The sequence below is a fragment of the Ranitomeya variabilis genome, chromosome 2, assembly GCF_051348905.1.
Source record: "Ranitomeya variabilis isolate aRanVar5 chromosome 2, aRanVar5.hap1, whole genome shotgun sequence".
Classification (NCBI taxonomy): domain Eukaryota; kingdom Metazoa; phylum Chordata; class Amphibia; order Anura; family Dendrobatidae; genus Ranitomeya; species Ranitomeya variabilis.
The window spans coordinates 8081824-8107440 of NC_135233.1; the positions used below are offsets into that span (position 1 = coordinate 8081824).

General features: G+C 51.0%; 1 protein-coding gene across 2 annotated transcripts in view; it reads right to left on the bottom strand.

Annotated features, from left to right (window-relative positions):
- The window catches only part of TMEM63B (transmembrane protein 63B), an 82941-nt gene extending 62615 nt beyond the window's left edge, over positions 1-20326 (bottom strand). Inside the window, exon 1 of one of the 2 annotated variants that reach the window (XM_077281953.1) lies at positions 20167-20326. The gene's annotated coding sequence lies outside the window, so the exon portion shown is untranslated. The remainder of the gene's footprint in view (positions 1-20166) is intronic. The other variant, XM_077281955.1, reaches the window with a different exon arrangement.
- Positions 20327-25617: the final 5291 nt, after the last annotated feature.

The window sequence follows — 25617 nt, forward strand, 5'->3', positions numbered from 1 at the left end:
GAACATACAAACTCCTTGCAGATGTTGTCATGGTGGGATTTGAACCCAGGACCCCCAGCGTTGTAAAGCAACAGTGCTAACCACTGAGCCACCGTGCAGTCCTACATCACATACATAGAAGACACAGACTGCTGTATACGCATCACGTAGGAGAGACTGCAGTATACAGACTCACCCAGACCCTGGAGGTGCCATGAAGGTGCACAGCTGCGATGGTGGAACGTGCTCCTACACAACGTCCTGGCATTGGCCCTTGTCCTACATAATCCAGTCCCCTGTGTGCGGCGACATTCAGTATAGCATGCGGCGGGCGCACGCACAGGTCTCTGCCTATAGAGTTGTGCACTGCGGTCCTGTGGACATCTGTGTTGGATGCATTAACAGCCATGTCAGGCTGAGGGTCGGGCACCCCGGAGTTAGGGGCTGAAAACCAACCCTGATCTATTTCTCCTTGTTTGTTACGATGTATCAGTGCGATTGAAGAAAAAAAAACACACTTGAAAATAAAGACGTACTGAAATTTTTTTTTCATAAACTAGGATCTCAGCAGATTAGGTGGAAAAGTTCTAGTGATAAATCGCGTTTAATCTGAGAGCAGCATAATGAAGAGACAAAGACCCAGATGGGTCACTTACTGGGCTGTTTTCTGTAGTTTTATCAGCAGGAGATCAGCACTAGAGGACTAGTAAACCTGCTGCTATGCAGTCCTCCATATTCATGAGTCCTGTATAACCTCGACCAATCACTGTTTGCCAGCTTTCTGCCTATGCAGTGTACAGAGAGCTTTCAATCAGTGAAGGGGCACGGTTACACAGAATTGGTAGATTTGTAGCCGATCAAACAGGGATTTATCAAAACTGAAGCAAGGAGCCCAGTGAGTGACATTGCTGGAATCGAAGATGTAAAAGCAAAAACTTGGGGACACATTCCCTTTAAGCATTTATGCTGGGAAAGCTTCCGCGGTATTCATTAAACATGAATGTACGGATGGCGGTATCAATTGGAAAATCAGTATAATCAGAGGATGGAAACATGCAGCAGATGCGGCTCCTCGAGCCCACAGATAATAACAAAATCCACGTATTAATTTATAGCGACGGGTGGACGCAGCTCTACGAAGGCAGAAACCACACCAGGCTTACAATTCATCAATCACTGCCCTCACACAGGAACCCGGGACCCCCGACCCACCACACTATGAAGTGCTGAGCGCCGCTGCACAGGCTCAGACCGTCTGCTGACAGCGAGAAAGACGCTGTGGTCACTGGACGCCTGTCAGCAGATGACACTGGGTGAAAGTGTGACGGAAAGACGGACAAAAGCCCGATCACAGCAGAAGTACCGGAGACAAACACACGATGCCAATTACCAAGATAATCATACACCGATAAGAAAGCAATTACATACAGGACACAAGCTCACCGGCCACCGATAATCCTCCTCTATAGAGCCATTACATACAGGACACAAGCTCACCGGCCACCGATAATCCTCCCTCTATAGAGCCATTACATACAGGACACAAGCTCACCGGCCACCGATAATCCTCCCTCTATAGAGCCATTACATATAGGACACAAGCTCACCGGCCACCGATAATCCTCCCTCTATAGAGCCATTACATACAGGACACAAGCTCACCGGCCACCGATAATCCTCCTCTATAGAGCCATTACATACAGGACACAAGCTCACCGGCCACCGATAATCCTCCCTCTATAGAGCCATTACATACAGGACACAAGCTCACCGGCCACCGATAATCCTCCCTCTATAGAGCCATTACACACAGGACACAAGCTCACCGGCCACCGATAATCCTCTCTCTATAGAGCCATTACATATAGGACACAAGCTCACCGGCCACCGATAATCCTCCCTCTATAGAGCCATTACACACAGGACAAGCTCACCGGCCACCGATAATCCTCCTCTATAGAGCCATTACACACAGGACACAAGCTCACCGGCCACCGATAATCCTCCTCTATAGAGCCATTATATATAGGATACAAGCTCACCGTCCGCCGATAATCCTCCCTCTATAGAGCCATTACATACAGGACACAAGCTCACCGGCCACCGATAATCCTCCCTCTATAGAGCCATTACATACAGGACACAAGCTCACCGGCCACCGATAATCCTCCTCTATAGAGCCATTACACACAGGACACAAGCTCACCGGCCACCGATAATCCTCCTCTATAGAGCCATTACATACAGGACACAAGCTCACCGGCCACCGATAATCCTCCCTCTATAGAGCCATTACATACAGGACACAAGCTCACCGGCCACCGATAATCCTCCCTCTATAGAGCCATTACACACAGGACACAAGCTCACCGGCCACCGATAATCCTCCCTCTATAGAGCCATTACATATAGGACACAAGCTCACCGGCCACCGATAATCCTCCTCTATAGAGCCATTACACACAGGACACAAGCTCACCGGCCACCGATAATCCTCCTCTATAGAGCCATTACACACAGGACACAAGCTCACCGGCCACCGATAATCCTCCCTCTATAGAGCCATTACACACAGGACACAAGCTCACCGGCCACCGATAATCCTCCCTCTATAGAGCCATTACACACAGGACACAAGCTCACCGGCCACCGATAATCCTCCCTCTATAGAGCCATTACATACAGGACACAAGCTCACCGGCCACCGATAATCCTCCCTCTATAGAGCAATTACATACAGGACACAAGCTCACCGGCCACCGATAATCCTCCCTCTATAGAGCCATTACACACAGGACACAAGCTCACTGGCCACCGATAATCCTCCTCTATAGAGCCATTACACACAGGACACAAGCTCACCGGCCACCGATAATCCTCCTCTATAGAGCCATTACACACAGGACACAAGCTCACCGGCCACCGATAATCCTCCCTCTATAGAGCCATTACACACAGGACACAAGCTCACCGGCCACCGATAATCCTCCCTCTATAGAGCCATTACATACAGGACACAAGCTCACCGGCCACCGATAATCCTCCCTCTATAGAGCAATTACATACAGGACACAAGCTCACCGGCCACCGATAATCCTCCCTCTATAGAGCCATTACACACAGGACACAAGCTCACTGGCCACCGATAATCCTCCTCTATAGAGCCATTACACACAGGACACAAGCTCACCGGCCACCGATAATCCTCCTCTATAGAGCCATTACACACAGGACACAAGCTCACCGGCCACCGATAATCCTCCTCTATAGAGCCATTACACACAGGACACAAGCTCACCGGCCACCGATAATCCTCCCTCTATAGAGCCATTACACACAGGACACAAGCTCACCGGCCACCGATAATCCTCCCTCTATAGAGCCATTACACACAGGACACAAGCTCACCGGCCACCGATAATCCTCCCTCTATAGAGCCATTACATACAGGACACAAGCTCACCGGCCACCGATAATCCTCCCTCTATAGAGCCATTACATACAGGACACAAGCTCACCGGCCACCGATAATCCTCCCTCTATAGAGCCATTACACACAGGACAAGCTCATCGGCCACTGATAATCCTCCTCTATAGAGCCATTACACACAGGACACAAGCTCACCGGCCACCGATAATCCTCCCTCTATAGAGCCATTACATACAGGACACAAGCTCACCGGCCACCGATAATCCTCCCTCTATAGAGCCATTACATACAGGACAAGCTCACCGGCCACCGATAATCCTCCTCTATAGAGCCATTACACACAGGACACAAGCTCACCGGCCACCGATAATCCTCCCTCTATAGAGCCATTACACACAGGACACAAGCTCACCGGCCACCGATAATCCTCCCTCTATAGAGCCATTACATACAGGACACAAGCTCACCGGCCACCGATAATCCTCCCTCTATAGAGCCATCACATATAGGACACAAGCTCACCGGCCACCGATAATCCTCCCTCTATAGAGCCATTACATATAGGACACAAGCTCACCGGCCACCGATAATCCTCCCTCTATAGAGCCATTACATACAGGACACAAGCTCACCGGCCACCGATAATCCTCCTCTATAGAGCCATTACACACAGGACACAAGCTCACCGGCCACCGATAATCCTCCTCTATAGAGCCATTACACACAGGACACAAGCTCACCGGCCACCGATAATCCTCCCTCTATAGAGCCATTACACACAGGACACAAGCTCACCGGCCACCGATAATCCTCCCTCTATAGAGCCATTACACACAGGACACAAGCTCACCGGCCACCGATAATCCTCCCTCTATAGAGCCATTACACACAGGACAAGCTCACCGGCCACCGATAATCCTCCTCTATAGAGCCATTACACACAGGACACAAGCTCACCGGCCACCGATAATCCTCCTCTATAGAGCCATTACACACAGGACACAAGCTCACCGGCCAATGATAATCCTCCTCTATAGAGCCATTACATACAGGACACAAGCTCACCGGCCACCGATAATCCTCCCTCTATAGAGCCATTACACACAGGACACAAGCTCACCGGCCACCGATAATCCTCCCTCTATAGAGCCATTACATACAGGACAAGCTCACCGGCCACCGATAATCCTCCTCTATAGAGCCATTACACACAGGACACAAGCTCACCGGCCACCGATAATCCTCCCTCTATAGAGCCATTACATACAGGACAAGCTCACCGGCCACCGATAATCCTCCTCTATAGAGCCATTACATACAGGACAAGCTCACCGGCCACCGATAATCCTCCTCTATAGAGCCATTACACACAGGACACAAGCTCACCGGCCACCGATAATCCTCCCTCTATAGAGCCATTACATACAGGACACAAGCTCACCGGCCACCGATAATCCTCCCTCTATAGAGCCATTACACACAGGACAAGCTCACCGGCCACCGATAATCCTCCTCTATAGAGCCATTACACACAGGACACAAGCTCACCGGCCACCGATAATCCTCCCTCTATAGAGCCATTACACACAGGACACAAGCTCACCAACCACCGATAATCCTCCCTCTATAGAGCCATTACATACAGGACACAAGCTCACTGGCCACCAATAAACCTTCTCTATAGAGCCATTATATATAGGATACAAGCTCACCGTCCGCCGATAATCCTCCCTCTATAGAGCCATTACATACAGGACACAAGCTCACTGGCCAGCGATAATCCTCCCTCTATAGAGCCATTACATACAGGACACAAGCTCACCGGCCACCGATAATCCTCTCTCTATAGAGCCATTACATATAGGACACAAGCTCACCGGCCACCGATAATCCTCTCTCTATAGAGCCATTACACACAGGACACAAGCTCACTGGCCACCGATAAACCTTCTCTATAGAGCCATTATATATAGGACACAAGCTCACCGGCCACCGATAATCCTCCCTCTATAGAGCCATTACACACAGGACACAAGCTCACTGGCCACTGATAAACCTTCTCTATAGAGCCATTATATATAGGATACAAGCTCACCGTCCGCCGATAATCCTCCCTCTATAGAGCCATTACATACAGGACACAAGCTCACCGGCCACCGATAATCCTCCCTCTATAGAGCCATTATATACAGGACACAAGCTCACCGGCCACCGATAATCCTCCCTCTATAGAGCCATTACACACAGGACACAAGCTCACTGGCCACCGATAATCCTCCTCTATAGAGCCATTACACACAGGACACAAGCTCACCGGCCACCGATAATCCTCCCTCTATAGAGCCATTACACACAGGACACAAGCTCACCGGCCACCGATAATCCTCCCTCTATAGAGCCATTACACACAGGACACAAGCTCACCGGCCACCGATAATCCTCCCTCTATAGAGCCATTACATACAGGACACAAGCTCACCGGCCACCGATAATCCTCCCTCTATAGAGCCATCACATATAGGACACAAGCTCACCGGCCACCGATAATCCTCCCTCTATAGAGCCATTACATATAGGACACAAGCTCACCGGCCACCGATAATCCTCCCTCTATAGAGCCATTACATACAGGACACAAGCTCACCGGCCACCGATAATCCTCCTCTATAGAGCCATTACACACAGGACACAAGCTCACCGGCCACCGATAATCCTCCCTCTATAGAGCCATTACATACAGGACAAGCTCACCGGCCACCGATAATCCTCCTCTATAGAGCCATTACATACAGGACAAGCTCACCGGCCACCGATAATCCTCCTCTATAGAGCCATTACACACAGGACACAAGCTCACCGGCCACCGATAATCCTCCCTCTATAGAGCCATTACATACAGGACACAAGCTCACCGGCCACCGATAATCCTCCCTCTATAGAGCCATTACACACAGGACAAGCTCACCGGCCACCGATAATCCTCCTCTATAGAGCCATTACACACAGGACACAAGCTCACCGGCCACCGATAATCCTCCCTCTATAGAGCCATTACACACAGGACACAAGCTCACCAACCACCGATAATCCTCCCTCTATAGAGCCATTACATACAGGACACAAGCTCACTGGCCACCAATAAACCTTCTCTATAGAGCCATTATATATAGGATACAAGCTCACCGTCCGCCGATAATCCTCCCTCTATAGAGCCATTACATACAGGACACAAGCTCACTGGCCAGCGATAATCCTCCCTCTATAGAGCCATTACATACAGGACACAAGCTCACCGGCCACCGATAATCCTCTCTCTATAGAGCCATTACATATAGGACACAAGCTCACCGGCCACCGATAATCCTCTCTCTATAGAGCCATTACACACAGGACACAAGCTCACTGGCCACCGATAAACCTTCTCTATAGAGCCATTATATATAGGACACAAGCTCACCGGCCACCGATAATCCTCCCTCTATAGAGCCATTACACACAGGACACAAGCTCACTGGCCACTGATAAACCTTCTCTATAGAGCCATTATATATAGGATACAAGCTCACCGTCCGCCGATAATCCTCCCTCTATAGAGCCATTACATACAGGACACAAGCTCACCGGCCACCGATAATCCTCCCTCTATAGAGCCATTATATACAGGACACAAGCTCACCGGCCACCGATAATCCTCCCTCTATAGAGCCATTACACACAGGACACAAGCTCACTGGCCACCGATAATCCTCCTCTATAGAGCCATTACACACAGGACACAAGCTCACCGGCCACCGATAATCCTCCCTCTATAGAGCCATTACACACAGGACACAAGCTCACCGGCCACCGATAATCCTCCCTCTATAGAGCCATTACATACAGGACACAAGCTCACCGGCCACCGATAATCCTCCCTCTATAGAGCAATTACATACAGGACACAAGCTCACCGGCCACCGATAATCCTCCCTCTATAGAGCCATTACACACAGGACACAAGCTCACTGGCCACCGATAATCCTCCTCTATAGAGCCATTACACACAGGACACAAGCTCACCGGCCACCGATAATCCTCCTCTATAGAGCCATTACACACAGGACACAAGCTCACCGGCCACCGATAATCCTCCTCTATAGAGCCATTACACACAGGACACAAGCTCACCGGCCACCGATAATCCTCCCTCTATAGAGCCATTACACACAGGACACAAGCTCACCGGCCACCGATAATCCTCCCTCTATAGAGCCATTACACACAGGACACAAGCTCACCGGCCACCGATAATCCTCCCTCTATAGAGCCATTACATACAGGACACAAGCTCACCGGCCACCGATAATCCTCCCTCTATAGAGCCATTACATACAGGACACAAGCTCACCGGCCACCGATAATCCTCCCTCTATAGAGCCATTACACACAGGACAAGCTCATCGGCCACTGATAATCCTCCTCTATAGAGCCATTACATACAGGACACAAGCTCACCGGCCACCGATAATCCTCCTCTATAGAGCCATTACACACAGGACACAAGCTCACCGGCCAATGATAATCCTCCTCTATAGAGCCATTACATACAGGACACAAGCTCACCGGCCACCGATAATCCTCCCTCTATAGAGCCATTACACACAGGACACAAGCTCACCGGCCACCGATAATCCTCCCTCTATAGAGCCATTACATACAGGACAAGCTCACCGGCCACCGATAATCCTCCTCTATAGAGCCATTACACACAGGACACAAGCTCACCGGCCACCGATAATCCTCCCTCTATAGAGCCATTACATACAGGACAAGCTCACCGGCCACCGATAATCCTCCTCTATAGAGCCATTACATACAGGACAAGCTCACCGGCCACCGATAATCCTCCTCTATAGAGCCATTACACACAGGACACAAGCTCACCGGCCACCGATAATCCTCCCTCTATAGAGCCATTACATACAGGACACAAGCTCACCGGCCACCGATAATCCTCCCTCTATAGAGCCATTACACACAGGACAAGCTCACCGGCCACCGATAATCCTCCTCTATAGAGCCATTACACACAGGACACAAGCTCACCGGCCACCGATAATCCTCCCTCTATAGAGCCATTACACACAGGACACAAGCTCACCAACCACCGATAATCCTCCCTCTATAGAGCCATTACATACAGGACACAAGCTCACTGGCCACCAATAAACCTTCTCTATAGAGCCATTATATATAGGATACAAGCTCACCGTCCGCCGATAATCCTCCCTCTATAGAGCCATTACATACAGGACACAAGCTCACTGGCCAGCGATAATCCTCCCTCTATAGAGCCATTACATACAGGACACAAGCTCACCGGCCACCGATAATCCTCTCTCTATAGAGCCATTACATATAGGACACAAGCTCACCGGCCACCGATAATCCTCTCTCTATAGAGCCATTACACACAGGACACAAGCTCACTGGCCACCGATAAACCTTCTCTATAGAGCCATTATATATAGGACACAAGCTCACCGGCCACCGATAATCCTCCCTCTATAGAGCCATTACACACAGGACACAAGCTCACTGGCCACTGATAAACCTTCTCTATAGAGCCATTATATATAGGATACAAGCTCACCGTCCGCCGATAATCCTCCCTCTATAGAGCCATTACATACAGGACACAAGCTCACCGGCCACCGATAATCCTCCCTCTATAGAGCCATTATATACAGGACACAAGCTCACCGGCCACCGATAATCCTCCCTCTATAGAGCCATTACACACAGGACACAAGCTCACTGGCCACCGATAATCCTCCTCTATAGAGCCATTACACACAGGACACAAGCTCACCGGCCACCGATAATCCTCCTCTATAGAGCCATTACACACAGGACACAAGCTCACCGGCCACCGATAATCCTCCTCTATAGAGCCATTACACACAGGACACAAGCTCACCGGCCACCGATAATCCTCCTCTATAGAGCCATTACACACAGGACACAAGCTCACCGGCCACAGATAATCCTCCTCTATAGAGCCATTACATATAGGACACAAGCTCACCGGCCACCGATAATCCTCCCTCTATAGAGCCATTATATACAGGACACAAGCTCACCGGCCACCGATAATCCTCCTCTATAGAGCCATTACATATAGGACACAAGCTCACCGGCTACCGATAATCCGCCTTCTATAGAGCCATTACACACAGGACACAAGCTCACCGGCCACCGATAATCCTCCCTCTATAGAGCCATTACATATAGGACACAAGCTCACCGGCCACCGATAATCCTCTCTCTATAGAGCCATTAGATATAGGACACAAGCTCACCGGCCACCGATAATCCTCTCTCTATAGAGCCATTACACACAGGACACAAGCTCACTGGCCACCGATAAACCTTCTCTATAGAGCCATTATATATAGGACACAAGCTCACCGGCCACCGATAATCCTCCCTCTATAGAGCCATTACACACAGGACACAAGCTCACTGGCCACTGATAAACCTTCTCTATAGAGCCATTATATATAGGATACAAGCTCACCGTCCGCCGATAATCCTCCCTCTATAGAGCCATTACATACAGGACACAAGCTCACCGGCCACCGATAATCCTCCCTCTATAGAGCCATTATATACAGGACACAAGCTCACCGGCCACCGATAATCCTCCCTCTATAGAGCCATTACACACAGGACACAAGCTCACCGGCCACCGATAATCCTCTCTCTATAGAGCCATTACACACAGGACACAAGCTCACTGGCCACCGATAAACCTTCTCTATAGAGCCATTATATATAGGATACAAGCTCACCGTCCGCCGATAATCCTCCCTCTATAGAGCCATTATATACAGGACAAGCTCACCGGCCACCGATAATCCTCCTCTATAGAGCCATTACACACAGGACACAAGCTCACCGGCCACCGATAATCCTCCCTCTATAGAGCCATTACATACAGGACAAGCTCACCGGCCACCGATAATCCTCCTCTATAGAGCCATTACACACAGGACACAAGCTCACCGGCCACCGATAATCCTCCCTCTATAGAGCCATTACATACAGGACACAAGCTCACCGGCCACCGATAATCCTCCCTCTATAGAGCCATTACATACAGGACACAAGCTCACCGGCCACCGATAATCTTCCCTCTATAGAGCCATTACATACAGGACACAAGCTCACCGGCCACCGATAATCCTCCCTCTATAGAGCCATTACACACAGGACAAGCTCACCGGCCACCGATAATCCTCCTCTATAGAGCCATTACACACAGGACACAAGCTCACCGGCCACCGATAATCCTCCCTCTATAGAGCCATTACACACAGGACACAAGCTCACCAACCACCGATAATCCTCCCTCTATAGAGCCATTACATACAGGACACAAGCTCACTGGCCACCAATAAACCTTCTCTATAGAGCCATTACATACAGGACACAAGCTCACCGGCCACCGATAATCCTCCCTCTATAGAGCCATTACACACAGGACACAAGCTCACCAACCACCGATAATCCTCCCTCTATAGAGCCATTACATACAGGACACAAGCTCACTGGCCAGCGATAATCCTCCCTCTATAGAGCCATTACATACAGGACACAAGCTCACCGGCCACCGATAATCCTCTCTCTATAGAGCCATTACATATAGGACACAAGCTCACCGGCCACCGATAATCCTCTCTCTATAGAGCCATTACACACAGGACACAAGCTCACTGGCCACCGATAAACCTTCTCTATAGAGCCATTATATATAGGACACAAGCTCACCGGCCACCGATAATCCTCCCTCTATAGAGCCATTACACACAGGACACAAGCTCACTGGCCACTGATAAACCTTCTCTATAGAGCCATTATATATAGGATACAAGCTCACCGTCCGCCGATAATCCTCCCTCTATAGAGCCATTACATACAGGACACAAGCTCACCGGCCACCGATAATCCTCCCTCTATAGAGCCATTATATACAGGACACAAGCTCACCGGCCACCGATAATCCTCCCTCTATAGAGCCATTACACACAGGACACAAGCTCACTGGCCACCGATAATCCTCCTCTATAGAGCCATTACACACAGGACACAAGCTCACCGGCCACCGATAATCCTCCTCTATAGAGCCATTACACACAGGACACAAGCTCACCGGCCACCGATAATCCTCCTCTATAGAGCCATTACACACAGGACACAAGCTCACCGGCCACCGATAATCCTCCCTCTATAGAGCCATTACACACAGGACACAAGCTCACCGGCCACCGATAATCCTCCCTCTATAGAGCCATTACATACAGGACACAAGCTCCCCGGCCACCGATAATCCTCCCTCTATAGAGCCATTACATACAGGACTCAAGCTCACCGGCCACCGATAATCCTCCTCTATAGAGCCATTACACACAGGACACAAGCTCACCGGCCACCGATAATCCTCCTCTATAGAGCCATTACACACAGGACACAAGCTCACCGGCCACAGATAATCCTCCTCTATAGAGCCATTACATATAGGACACAAGCTCACCGGCCACCGATAATCCTCCCTCTATAGAGCCATTATATACAGGACACAAGCTCACCGGCCACCGATAATCCTCCTCTATAGAGCCATTACATATAGGACACAAGCTCACCGGCTACCGATAATCCGCCTTCTATAGAGCCATTACACACAGGACACAAGCTCACCGGCCACCGATAATCCTCCTCTATAGAGCCATTACATATAGGACACAAGCTCACCGACCACCGATAATCCTCTCTCTATAGAGCCATTACACACAGGACACAAGCTCACCGGCCACCGATAATCCTCCCTCTATAGAGCCATTACATATAGGACACAAGCTCACCGGCCACCGATAATCCTCTCTCTATAGAGCCATTAGATATAGGACACAAGCTCACCGGCCACCGATAATCCTCTCTCTATAGAGCCATTACACACAGGACACAAGCTCACTGGCCACCGATAAACCTTCTCTATAGAGCCATTATATATAGGACACAAGCTCACCGGCCACCGATAATCCTCCCTCTATAGAGCCATTACACACAGGACACAAGCTCACTGGCCACTGATAAACCTTCTCTATAGAGCCATTATATATAGGATACAAGCTCACCGTCCGCCGATAATCCTCCCTCTATAGAGCCATTACATACAGGACACAAGCTCACCGGCCACCGATAATCCTCCCTCTATAGAGCCATTATATACAGGACACAAGCTCACCGGCCACCGATAATCCTCCCTCTATAGAGCCATTACACACAGGACACAAGCTCACCGGCCACCGATAATCCTCTCTCTATAGAGCCATTACACACAGGACACAAGCTCACTGGCCACCGATAAACCTTCTCTATAGAGCCATTATATATAGGATACAAGCTCACCGTCCGCCGATAATCCTCCCTCTATAGAGCCATTACATACAGGACACAAGCTCACCGGCCACCGATAATCCTCCCTCTATAGAGCCATTATACACAGGACACAAGCTCACTGGCCACCGATAAACCTTCTCTATAGAGCCATTATATATAGGACACAAGCTCACCGGCCACCGATAATCCTCCCTCTATAGAGCCATTACACACAGGACACAAGCTCACTGGCCACCGATAAACCTTCTCTATAGAGCCATTATATATAGGATACAAGTTCACTGTCCGCCGATAATCCTCCCTCTATAGAGACATCACATACAGGACACAAGCTCACCGGCCATCGATAATCCTCCCTCTATAGAGCCATTACACACAGGACACAAGCTCACCGGCCACCGATAATCCTCCCTCTATAGAGCCATTACATACAGGACAGAAGCTCACCAGCCACCGATAATCCTCCTCTATAGAGCCATTACATATAGGACACAAGCTCACCGACCACCGATAATCCTCTCTCTATAGAGCCATTACACACAGGACACAAGCTCACCGGCCACCGATAATCCTCCCTCTATAGAGCCATTACATATAGGACACAAGCTCACCGGCCACCGATAATCCTCTCTCTATAGAGCCATTAGATATAGGACACAAGCTCACCGGCCACCGATAATCCTCCCTCTATAGAGCCATTACATACAGGACACAAAAGCTCACCGGCCACCGATAATCCTCCTCTATAGAGCCATTACACACAGGACACAAGCTCACCGGCCGCCGATAATCCTCCCTCTATAGAGCCATTACATACAGGACACAAAAGCTCACCGGCCACCGATAATCCTCCTCTATAGAGCCATTATATACAGGACACAAGCTCACTGGCCACCGATAATCCTCCCTCTATAGAGCCATTATATACAGGACACAAGCTCACCGGCCACCGATAATCCTCCCTCTATAGAGCCATTACACACAGGATACAAGCTCACCGGCCACCGATAATCCTCCCTCTATAGAGCCATTACACACAGGATACAAGCTCACCGGCCACCGATAATCCTCCCTCTATAGAGCCATTACACACAGGACACAAGCTCACTGGCCACCGATAATCCTCCTCTATAGAACCATTACACACAGGATACAAGCTCACCGGCCACCGATAATCCTCCCTCTATAGAGCCATTACACACAGGACACAAGCTCACCGGCCACCGATAATCCTCCCTCTATAGAGCCATTACACACAGGATACAAGCTCACCGGCCACAGATAATCCTCCCTCTATAGAGCGCCATTATATACAATAAAGCCTCCAGTTCCTGTAAATTCCTGGGCTGTCTAGCATGAACTGCGCGCTTGAGATCTCCCCAGAGTGGCTCAATGATGCTGAGGTCAGGAGACTGAGATGGCCACTCCAGAACCTTCACTTTGTTATACTGTAGCCGATGACAGGTTGACTTGGCTTTGTGTTTTGGACTGTTGTCATGTTGGTATGTCCAAGTACGTCCCATGTGCAGCTTCCGGACTGATGAGTGCAAATTTGCCCCCAGTATTTGCTGGTAACGTGCTGCATTCATCTTTCCTTCAGCTTTGACCAAGTTTCCTGTGCCTTTGTAGCTCACACATCCCCAAAACATCAGTGATCCACCTTCGTGCTTTACTGTAGGAATGATGTTCCTTTCATCATAGGCCTTGCTGACCTCTCTCCAAATGTAACGTTTATGGTTGTGGCCAAAAAGTTCAATTTTGGTCTCATCGCTCCAAGTCACCTTGTTCCAGAAGGTTTGAGACTTGTTTCTGTGCAGTAATGGCTTTCTTCTGGCGACTCGACCATGCAGCCCATTTTTCTTCAAGTGCCTCCTTATTGTGCATCTTGTAATAGCCACACCGCTAGTTTTCAGAGAGTCCAATATTTCAGCTGATGTTATTTGTGGGTTTTTCTTTGCATCCTGAACAGTTTTCCTGGCAGTTGTGGGCGACATTTTTGTTGGTCTACCTGACCATGGTTTTGTTCCTACAGAGCTCCTGATTTTCCATTTGTTAATCACAGGTTGAACACTGCTGACTGACATTATCAATTCCTTGGATATCTTTTGTATCCCTTTCCTGTTTTATACAGTTCAACTACCTTTTCCCGTAGATCCATTAACAATTCTTTTGCTTTCCCCATGACTCACAATCCAGAAATGTCAGTGGCTGGATGAAAGATGCCAGAGTTTGTCTGGATCCCAGAAACTCACTCTGCTTTTATGCACACACACTGATTACAAGCAAACAGGTCACAGGTGAGGATGTTACCTTTAGTAGCCATTCACACCCATCTGTGTCAACTTCTGTGCATGTTATCAGGCCAAAATCACCAGGGTACGTGAACTTTAGATCAGGGTCATTTGGATGATTTGTGTTGTCATTATGATGAAAAAAGAGAAAACACAGTAGTCTGACAAGAAATGGCTTCACCCAACCACTAACCATGAGTGGAGAAAGGCTATGTGCACACGTTGCAGATTTCTGTGCAGATTTTTCTGCTCAGTGATTGAACAATCCGCAGGTAAAATGCAGTGCGCTTTACCTGCAGATTTTCAGCGTTTGTGTGGATTCCACCTGCAGTTTTACCACCTGCGGATTCCTATTGAGGAGGAGGTGTAAAAACTGAGGAATCCGCACAAAGAATTGACATGCTGCAGAAAATACAACGCGCTGTATTTTCCACAGCATGTGCACTGCGGATTTTGTTTTCCATACGTTTACATGGTACTATAAACAGGATGGAAAACTGCTGTGAATCCTCAGCGTCAAATTCGCCACGTGTGCACATACCCAAAAAGTTTTGGTGCCATCGTTCATATTCTCTGAAAAAAAGCTAAGAAAGCAAAAATTCTGCTGGGGTAGGTAAACTAATAATAATCTTTATTTATATAGCTCCAACATATTCCGCAGCGCTTTACAGTTTCACAATCTGAAACACAACAGTCATAACTAACAACGTTAACAATCCAATAATTGAAGCACAGTAAGACCTCTACAGAGATCTATGACATATTGGTCATCTGTACTAGTCACTCAGCAGGGACAGTAGCTGACGGCGGGCTCCCTGTGCTATAGATGGCTGCAGCCCTGCCCCCCACTGCTCTGCCTGTGGGCACATCCGGGCAATGGCTGTAAGGGGAAGACGCTTCCTACATTCCGGGAAGATCTAAGTGCCAATTGCATCTTGTGAGAGCCCCTGGCAGCTGCCCCAATCCTGGCACATCACATCCTCCAGCTAATAGCACCCGGCATTCTCTCTGCAACATAAACTGGTGAACAAGGGAACACACAGCGATTGTAGGACCCGGCGGGAGATCAGTGACCGCGAGTGACCTGTGCCCCAGAACCGTCGGCACCTCCACGACATAGCGCTACACCAGCTCGCTGCTGTCCACGGTGCGCAGAGCTCAGAGCCGGAACAACCACATTTTTTTGCTCATTTCAGTATAAAGCCAAAAGAAACCTCAGGGAAAACACAGACACTTCCACACACCACTACCCACCAAAACCTGCTCCCTAGATCTCAGGTGACTTAAGAGTTTCACTGTGAAAAAAACCCAACAAGATGAAGGAATCTGATTTCAGGGAACCCTGGTCACCAGCACCTGTGAGCTCTCAGCATTCCAGCGCACACAGCAGCTCCCTCAACAGTAGTCCCATGACACATTGTATCAATAAGGCCTCTTTCACACTTCAGTCTTTTGGCGTCAGTCTGAAACCACCATTTTCCTCAAATAGCGGATCCGCCATTTTTTTTGGCAGATCCGCTATTTTCCCATAGACATGCATTAGCGACGGATTGTGGCGGATGGTCGTCCGTTCCATCCGTCGAAATTTGGCGGACGTTGTCTAGACATTGACAGACATTATAACATTTTTTGTCTGCGCCGAACTGGCGGTTCGCGACGGATCCGTCGCGTCCGCCATTCCATAGAATGGACGCCTATGGGCGACAGATCCGTCGCGACCATCATTTCGGCGGATCCGTCGCCCCAATCCGCTTTTTCAATTGCGCATGCTCCAAAAAGTAGATACTTTTCCCAGACAACCCCCAAGTAACTGATCCGTCAAATACCAAGTAACTGATCCGTCAAATAAACGGATCCGTTGGAACCGTTTACTCAACAATTGTGACGGATCCGTCGATCCATCACTATGTCGGAGCAGACTGACGCCAAACAACTGAAGTGTGAAAGAAGACTAAGAAGAGACCACAAACCAAGCACCCAAGCCGGTAACCACGGCGATAACTGAACCGACTGTTACAACGTAAGAACATGCCGAAAACATGACAAATATGGACCATTATTTCACAAGAGACAGCGAACAGCCCCGAGCCAACAAGAGGCCAGCCACCGGCAGCCAACAGCCCCGAGCCAACAAGAGGCCAGCCACCGGCAGCCAACAAGAGGCCAGCCACCGGCAGCCAACAAGAGGCCAGCCACCGGCAGCCAACAAGAGGCCAGCCACCGGCAGCCAACAAGAGGCCAGCCACCGGCAGCCAACAGCCCCGAGCCAACAAGAGGCCAGCCACCGGCAGCCAACAACCCCGAGCCAACAAGAGGCCAGCCACCGGCAGCCAACAACCCCGAGCCAACAAGAGGCCAGCCACCGGCAGCCAACAACCCCGAGCCAACAAGAGGCCAGCCACCGGCAGCCAACAACCCCGAGCCAACAAGAGGCCAGCCACCGGCAGCCAACAACCCCGAGCCAACAAGAGGCCAGCCACCGGCAGCCAACAACCCCGAGCCAACAAGAGGCCAGCCACCGGCAGCCAACAACCCCGAGCCAACAAGAGGCCAGCCACCGGCAGCCAACAACCCCGAGCCAACAAGAGGCCAGCCACCGGCAGCCAACAACCCCGAGCCAACAAGAGGCCAGCCACCGGCAGCCAGCAACCCCGAGCCAACAAGAGGCCAGCCACCGGCAGCCAACAACCCCGAGCCAACAAGAGGCCAGCCACCGGCAGCCAACAACCCCGAGCCAACAAGAGGCCAGCCACAGGCAGCCAACAACCCCGAGCCAACAAGAGGCCAGCCACCGGCAGCCAACAACCCCGAGCCAACAAGAGGCCAGCCACCGGCAGCCAACAACCCCGAGCCAACAAGAGGCCAGCCACCGGCAGCCAACAGCCCCGAGCCAACAAGAGGCCAGCCACCGGAAGCCAACAGTCCCGAGCAAACAAGAGGCCAGCCACCGGCAGCCAACAGCCCCGAGCCAATAAGAGGCCAGCCATTTTACAGGATGCCAGCTGAGGGGACCACAGCCCCAGCTGGAAGAATACAGATCTGCTCCACTGACCATCGCTGACCCATGGATATAAGCCAGGAATGGGACCTTCCAGTCGCCATGGAGATGCTCAGAGAAGCCAGGTTCTGGTCACCCGGCCACGTATCTTAAAGGGTGGTCATCTTCCTACGCTTGTTGTTACCTCCTCTCTGTGTGCTGCCACAGCTGGGGTAGTCGGCCCTGGAAGCTCTGGAAATACAGCTGCCATTATCCCGACGAGTCAGTGACTAACACCGGGGGGCGCTCCGCTGACTGACACCGTGGGGGGGGGGGGCGCTGACTGACACCATGGGGGGGGCGCCGCTGAAAGACACCGTGGGTGGGGGGGTGCTCCGCTGACTGAAACCGTGGGGGGGCTCTGCTGACTGATACCGTGGGGGGGGCGCTCCGCTGACTGACACCGTGGGGGGGGGGGGGCGCCGCTGACTGATACCGTGGGGGGGGGGGGCGCCGCTGACTGACACCGTGGGGGGCTCTGCTGACTGACACCGTGGGGGGGGGCGCCGATGACTGACACCGTGGGGGGGGCGCCCTGCTGACTGACACCGTGGGGGGCTCTGCTGACTGACACCGTGGGGGGGGGGCGCCGATGACTGACACCGTGGGGGGGGCGCCCTGCTGACTGACACCGTGGGGGGGCGCCCTGCTGACTGACACCGTGGGGGGGGGGCGCTCCGCTGACTGATACCGTGGGGGGGGGGGGCGCCGCTGACTGACACCGTGGGGGGGGCTCTGCTGACTGACACCGCGGGGGGGGGGGGGGGGGGGGGGGCGCCGCTGACTGACACCGTGGGGGGGGGGCGCCGCTGACTGACACCGTGGGGGGGGCTCCGCTGACTGACACCGTGGGGGGGGCTCTGCTGACTGACACCGTGGGGGGGGGCACTCTGCTGACTGACACCGTGGGGGGGGGGGCGCCGCTGACTGACACCGTGGAGGGGGGCGCCGCTGACTGACACCGTGGGGGGGCGCTCCGCTGACTGACACCGTGGGGGGCGCTCTGCTGACTGACACCGTGGAGGGGGGCGCTCCGCTGACTGACACCGTGGGGGGGGGCTCTGCTGACTGACACCGTGGGGGGGCGCCGCTGACTGACACCGTGGGGGGCGCTCCGCTGACTGACACCGTGGGGGGCGCTCCGCTGACTGACACCGTGGGGGGGGCTCCGCTGACTGACACCGTGGGGGGGGCTCTGCTGACTGACACCGTGGGGGGCGCTCCGCTGACTGACACCGTGGGGGGCGCTCCGCTGACTGACACCGTGGGGGGGCGCCGCTGACTGACACCGTGGGGGGCGCTCCGCTGAATGACACCGTGGGGGGGCGCCGCTGACTGACACCGTGGGGGGCGCTCCGCTGACTGACACCGTGGAGGGGGGCGCTCCACTGACTGACACCGTGGGGGGCGCTCCGCTGACTGACACCGTGGGGGGGGCTCTGCTGACTGACACCGTGGGGGGGGGCTCCGCTGACTGACACCGTGGGGGGGCGCTCCGCTGACTGACACCGTGGGGGGCGCTCCGCTGACTGACACCGTGGGGGGGGCTCTGCTGACTGACACCGTGGGGGGCGCTCCGCTGACTGACACCGTGGGGGGCGCTCCGCTGACTGACACCGTGGGGGGCGCTCCGCTGACTGACACCGTGGGGGGGCGCCGCTGACTGACACCGTGGGGGGCGCTCCGCTGACTGACACCGTGGGGGGCGCTCCGCTGACTGACACCGTGGGGGGCGCTCCGCTGACTGACACCGTGGGGGGCGCTCCGCTGACTGACACCGTGGGGGGGCGCCGCTGACTGACACCGTGGGGGGCGCTCCGCTGACTGACACCGTGGGGGGGCGCCGCTGACTGACACCGTGACAGAGGAGCCAGCGATGTCTCCCCGCTCCCGGCCTGTCTCCCGGCTTGGGCCGCGGGGCTCACACTCAGTCACCGCACCCAGACAGGCAGCCGTGTACAGCGGGGCCGGCAGCTCTCCGCACTCACCCGCCGCCGCTGGGCCTCCCGCCGCCTCTCAGCTCCCGGCTCCGCAGCTCCCCTGCCCGGGGACCAACACAATGCAGGTGGGAGGTAGAGTCCGTGACGTCACCCGCAGTCTCCTCCCACCTCTGCGGCCTGCACGTAGGGCGGAGCCAAGCTGCGTCATGACGTCAAATCAGAGCGCAGATGTTTGGTCTTCAACAAGAAATAACTTTATTTATAAAACATGTCAGGTGCAGTACGGTAACCATGGAGGCAAGACTATAAAAGCTGAGGCATCACATAGCAGCCAGAAGAAATGCTGGGACTTGTCCTAAAGCTGCTGCTGCCCAGAGCCATTGTCACTGGCCACAGCCCGAAGGTGTATGTAGCCGAACAGCGCCCCCAAGAGACGGGAGAGTGGACGTCCGCGCCACACAGCGCTAACCGCGGCTCTCACCACCGTCTGCATCCAGCTCCTGACCTCTGGTGACTCCCTGGCTATATACCTGCTCCTGTGACCTGTGGGGTTATCCTGCTACTCTGCTCTGGGTTCCTGCTGCATACACCAGTTTCCAGTAATCCTCCTTCATCTGCTGCTCGTGTTTACTTCCATCTGCATTTGCTGGACATGTAAGCTGCTGCTGCTTTGCAATAACTTGAGACTATTACCCAGGCCTCCCTGGTTGAGCTAAGATACGATTTGAACTGCCTTATAAGCATATCTATCTGTGCCTGGACTAAGTCAAGGATTTATTCGTGTCAAGTATCCTCCAGAATAATTGTGCATCATAGACTTTCTGTGTGATTGCATTTTCCTCTGAAGTTTCCTATAGACTGTTAAGCTGCGTTTATTATTTGCACCAAGTGTTGTGGACTTGAGTTTCTCTCTGCACCTGTTTGAATCACCGTGTGATAATATAGACTTTACCACTTATAAAACTGTGTCCTGTTGTCTTGTTCCACGCAAAGAGTCTCCTGAGTTATCCCCTATAATTATTACAGGATACTCTAGCCTAAAAAAAAAAAAGGAGACTGCTGGAACAATGACTGCAGAAAGCAGACTAGAGCAGGTGTTCTCCATAATTAGATCACTGCAGAAAGATGTGGAAGGTCTGCAAAAGAAGTTTGGAAGCTTTGAACACAATCAACAAGTGTTTGGACAGACTTTGCAGGACTTAAGCAACCGCATGGCAGCCCAGGAAAACAAACTTGCTGGCATAGAGTCCCAGTATGGATGGGCTTTTCAGGACATAAGCACGCAAATAGCTGCACAAGTGACTTTACCCTCTGGGCAACCGCCACCAGCTAGCCCACCTAAGTTGCCCCCATTCAGATTTAATAGTGATCGCGACAAATTTCGTGGCTTTATGAATCAATGTATGCTATATTTTGATGTGCATGCTGACAGTTTTCCTACTGATAGATCCAAAGTATTGTGTGTAATAATGCTGCTGACCTCACGAGCGCTCGCCTGGGCGAATCCGATGATTGAGTCTCGTGACCCACGGTTAAATAACTTGGATGACTGCTTGGCCGCTATGGCATTAATGTTTGATGATCCTAATCAACGTGCAACCGCTGAATCTGCTTTATTGTCTTTACGCCAGGCTAAACGTTCTGTTATTGAGTATGCCACTGAATTCAGGAGATTAGCGGTAGATACCAATTGGGACAGTTATGCGCAATTGCCTATTTTTAAAAGGGGTCTGTCTAGTATTGTAAAAGATGAACTAGCTCGCTCTGAGTCACCACAAGAGCTAGAGACATTTATACAGCATTGTGTGCGCATAGACATTCGCCTTACTGAGCGTAGGCAGGAGAAATTTGCTGCATATAACCGTGTTTCTAACTTTTCCCTTCCTTCCAAAGAGCCTGCAGGTAAAACATCTCTGGAGGTGGAGGAGGTGCCCATGCAAATTAATTCTGTTCAGAGGCGCGAGATCAATGAGCACCGGGAGCATCGCCTTCGTGAAAGTCTATGTTTCTACTGCGGCCAGTCTGACCACTTCTTGATCAATTGTCCTAAGTGTCCTAGACGGCCTAACAAGGTGCTAGCAGCAGTAGGGAAGTATGACGACTGTGATGAATCTGACATCTCTGAATGTAGCCTGCCTTTAAACGCTGTATTCCATTCACTTTCTATGACATCACCCCCCAAGGAGCTGAAGGAAAAGAACTCTCACTGTTCTCTCCCTATTAAGATCCTGTGTTCAGGACAGTGGATTTCCAGTTCAGCTATGATTGACTCTGGTGCAGGTGGCAATTTCATGGATATCGCATTTTCAAAGGAACATGGTATTGAAATTCAGCAAAAAGCCTCTCCAATTACCATGGAAACAGTGGATGGGTCACCTTTAATCTCTGGGCCTGTGGATCAGGAGACCGTACCCTGTTATGACCTGGTGGTTAAGAGGCCACACTGATATGACCTGGTGGCTAAAACGCAACATGAGACGAGCTCTGAGAAGGTGGTATCTCTACTGACCTCAGTCCCTAATCCTAACAACAACACTAGTAATAGCCGTGGGATGTTCCTAACTCTCCCTAGATACCTCTTCACAGCCTAAGAACTAACTACCCCTAAAGAAGGAAATAGAAAGCTATCTTGCCTCAGAGAAAACCCCAAAAGGAAAGATAGCCCCCCACAAATATTGGCTGTGAGTGAAGAGGGAAATGACGTACACAGAAATGAAATCAGATATCAGCAAAGGAGGCCAATACTAAACTTGATAGACAGAGAGAAAAGGATACTCTGCGGTCAGTATTACAAACTTCAAAATCCACGCAGAGTTTACAAAAATGAACTCCACACCGACTCACGGTGTGGAGTGGCAAATCTGCTTTCCCAGAGCTTCCAGCTAGCCTGAATATGACATATTGACAAGCTGGACAAAAAGAGAAAATTTGCAGAGCAATAGAATCCAAGCAAATGGACAAACAATGACTAGCAAAAACTTATCTTTTGCTGACAAGGACAGGCCATATGAGAAATCCAAGGAGAGAACCAAATCCAAGCCAAGGACATTGACAGCTGGCATGAACTAAAGCCCAGAGCAGGTTTAAATAACAAACACAGGCAAGGCGATTAGTGAAGGCAGCTGCCACAGCTACCCAAAGAAGCAGCAGTTCCACTCGAAACCACCAGAGGGAGCCCAAGGGCAGAACTCACAAAAATACCATTAGCAACCACAGGAGGGAGCTCCAGAACGGAATTCACAACAGTACCCCCCCTTGAGGAGGGGTCACTGAACCCTCACCAGAGCTCCCAGGCTGATCAGGATGAGCCAAATGAAAAGCACGAACCAAATCGGCAGCATGAACATCGGAGGCCACAACCCAAGAATTATCCTCCTGGCCATAACCCTTCCACTTGACCAGATACTGAAGCTTCCTCTTCGAAAAACGAGAATCCAAAATCTTCTCCACCACATATTCCAATTCCCCCTCAACCAACACCGGAGCAGGAGGATCAACGGAGGGAACCATAGGTACCACATATCTCCGCAACAAGGATCTATGGAACACATTATGAATGGAAAAGGAAGATGGAAGGGCCAAACGAAAAGACACCAGATTAATAATTTCAGAAATCTTATAAGGCCCAATAAAGCGAGGCTTGAACATAGGGGAAGAAACCTTCATAGGAACATGACGAGAAAACAACCAGACCAAATCCCCAACCCGAAGCCGGGGACCAACACACCGACGACGGTTAGCAAAACGTTGAGCCTTTTCCTGAGACAACGTCAAATTGTCCACCACATGAGTCCAAATTTGCTGCAACCTGTCCACCACAGAATCCACACCAGGACAGTCAGAAGGCTCAAGCTGCCCTGAAGAAAAACGAGGATGAAAACCAAAATTACAAAAGAAAGGCGAAACCAAGGTAGCCGAACTAGCCCGATTATTAAGGGCAAACTCGGCCAACGGCAAAAAGGTCACCCAATCATCCTGATCAGCAGACACGAAGCATCTCAAATAGGTTTCCAAGGTCTGATTGGTTCGCTCCGTTTGGCCATTTGTCTGAGGATGGAATGCTGAAGAAAAAGACAAATCAATGCCCATTCTAGCACAAAAGGACCGCCAAAACCTGGAAACGAACTGGGAACCTCTGTCAGACACAATATTATCCGGAATACCATGCAAACGAACCACATGCTGAAAAAATAATGGAACTAAATCAGAGGAGGAAGGCAACTTAGGCAACGGTACCAAATGGACCATCTTAGAAAACCGGTCACAAACCACCCAGATGACAGACATCTTCTGAGAAACAGGAAGATCAGAAATAAAATCCATGGAAATATGCGTCCAGGGCCTCTCAAGAATAGGCAAAGGCAAAAGCAACCCACTGGCACGGGAACAGCAAGGCTTAGCCCGAGCACAGGTCCCACAGTACTGCACAAACAAATGCACATCCCGCGACAAGGAAGGCCAGCAAAAGGACCTAGCCACCAAATCTCTGGTATCGAAAATCCTACGGTGACCAGCCAACACCGAACAATGAACCTCAGAAATTACCCTGCTAGTCCATCTATCAGGAACAAACAGTTTCCCCACAGGACAGCGGTCAGGTTTATCAGCCTGAAACTCCTGAAGTACCCGCCGCAAATCAGGGGAGATGGCAGAAAGAATCACCCCCTCCTTGAGGATCCCAGCCGGCTCAAGAACTCCCGGAGAATCAGGCAAAAAACTCCTAGAAAGGGCATCAGCCTTCACATTCTTAGATCCCGGAATATACGAGACCACAAAATCAAAACGTGAGAAAAACAGAGACCACCGAGCCTGTCTAGGATTCAACCGCTTAGCAGACTCGAGGTAAATCAGATTCTTATGATCAGTCAAGACCACCACGCGATGCTTGGCTCCCTCAAGCCAATGTCGCCACTCCTCAAATGCCCACTTCATAGTCAACAACTCCCGATTGCCGACATCATAATTACGCTCAGCAGGCGAAAACTTTCTGGAGAAGAAAGCACACGGTTTCATCAAAGAGCCATCAGAATTTCTCTGAGACAAAACGGCCCCTGCCCCAATCTCAGAAGCGTCAACCTCAACCTGAAAAGGAAGAGAAACATCTGGCTGACGCAACACAGGGGCAGAAGTTAAACACGCGTTTAAGCTCCTGAAAGGCTTCAACAGCCGCAGAGGACCAATTCATCACATCAGCGCCCTTCCTCGTCAAATCGGTCAGAGGCTTCACCACACTAGAAAAATTAGCAATAAAGCGGCGATAAAAATTGGCAAAGCCCAAAAATTTTTGAAGGCTCTTTACAGATGTGGGTTGAGTCCAATCATGAATGGCCTGGACTTTAACAGGGTCCATTTCAATAGCCGAGGGAGAAAAAATGAAACCCAAAAAAGAAACCTTCTGAACTCCAAAGAGGCACTTAGACCCCTTCACAAACAACGCATTAGCACGAAGGATCTGAAATACCATCCTAACCTGCCTCACATTGTTATGGAAATATTAGG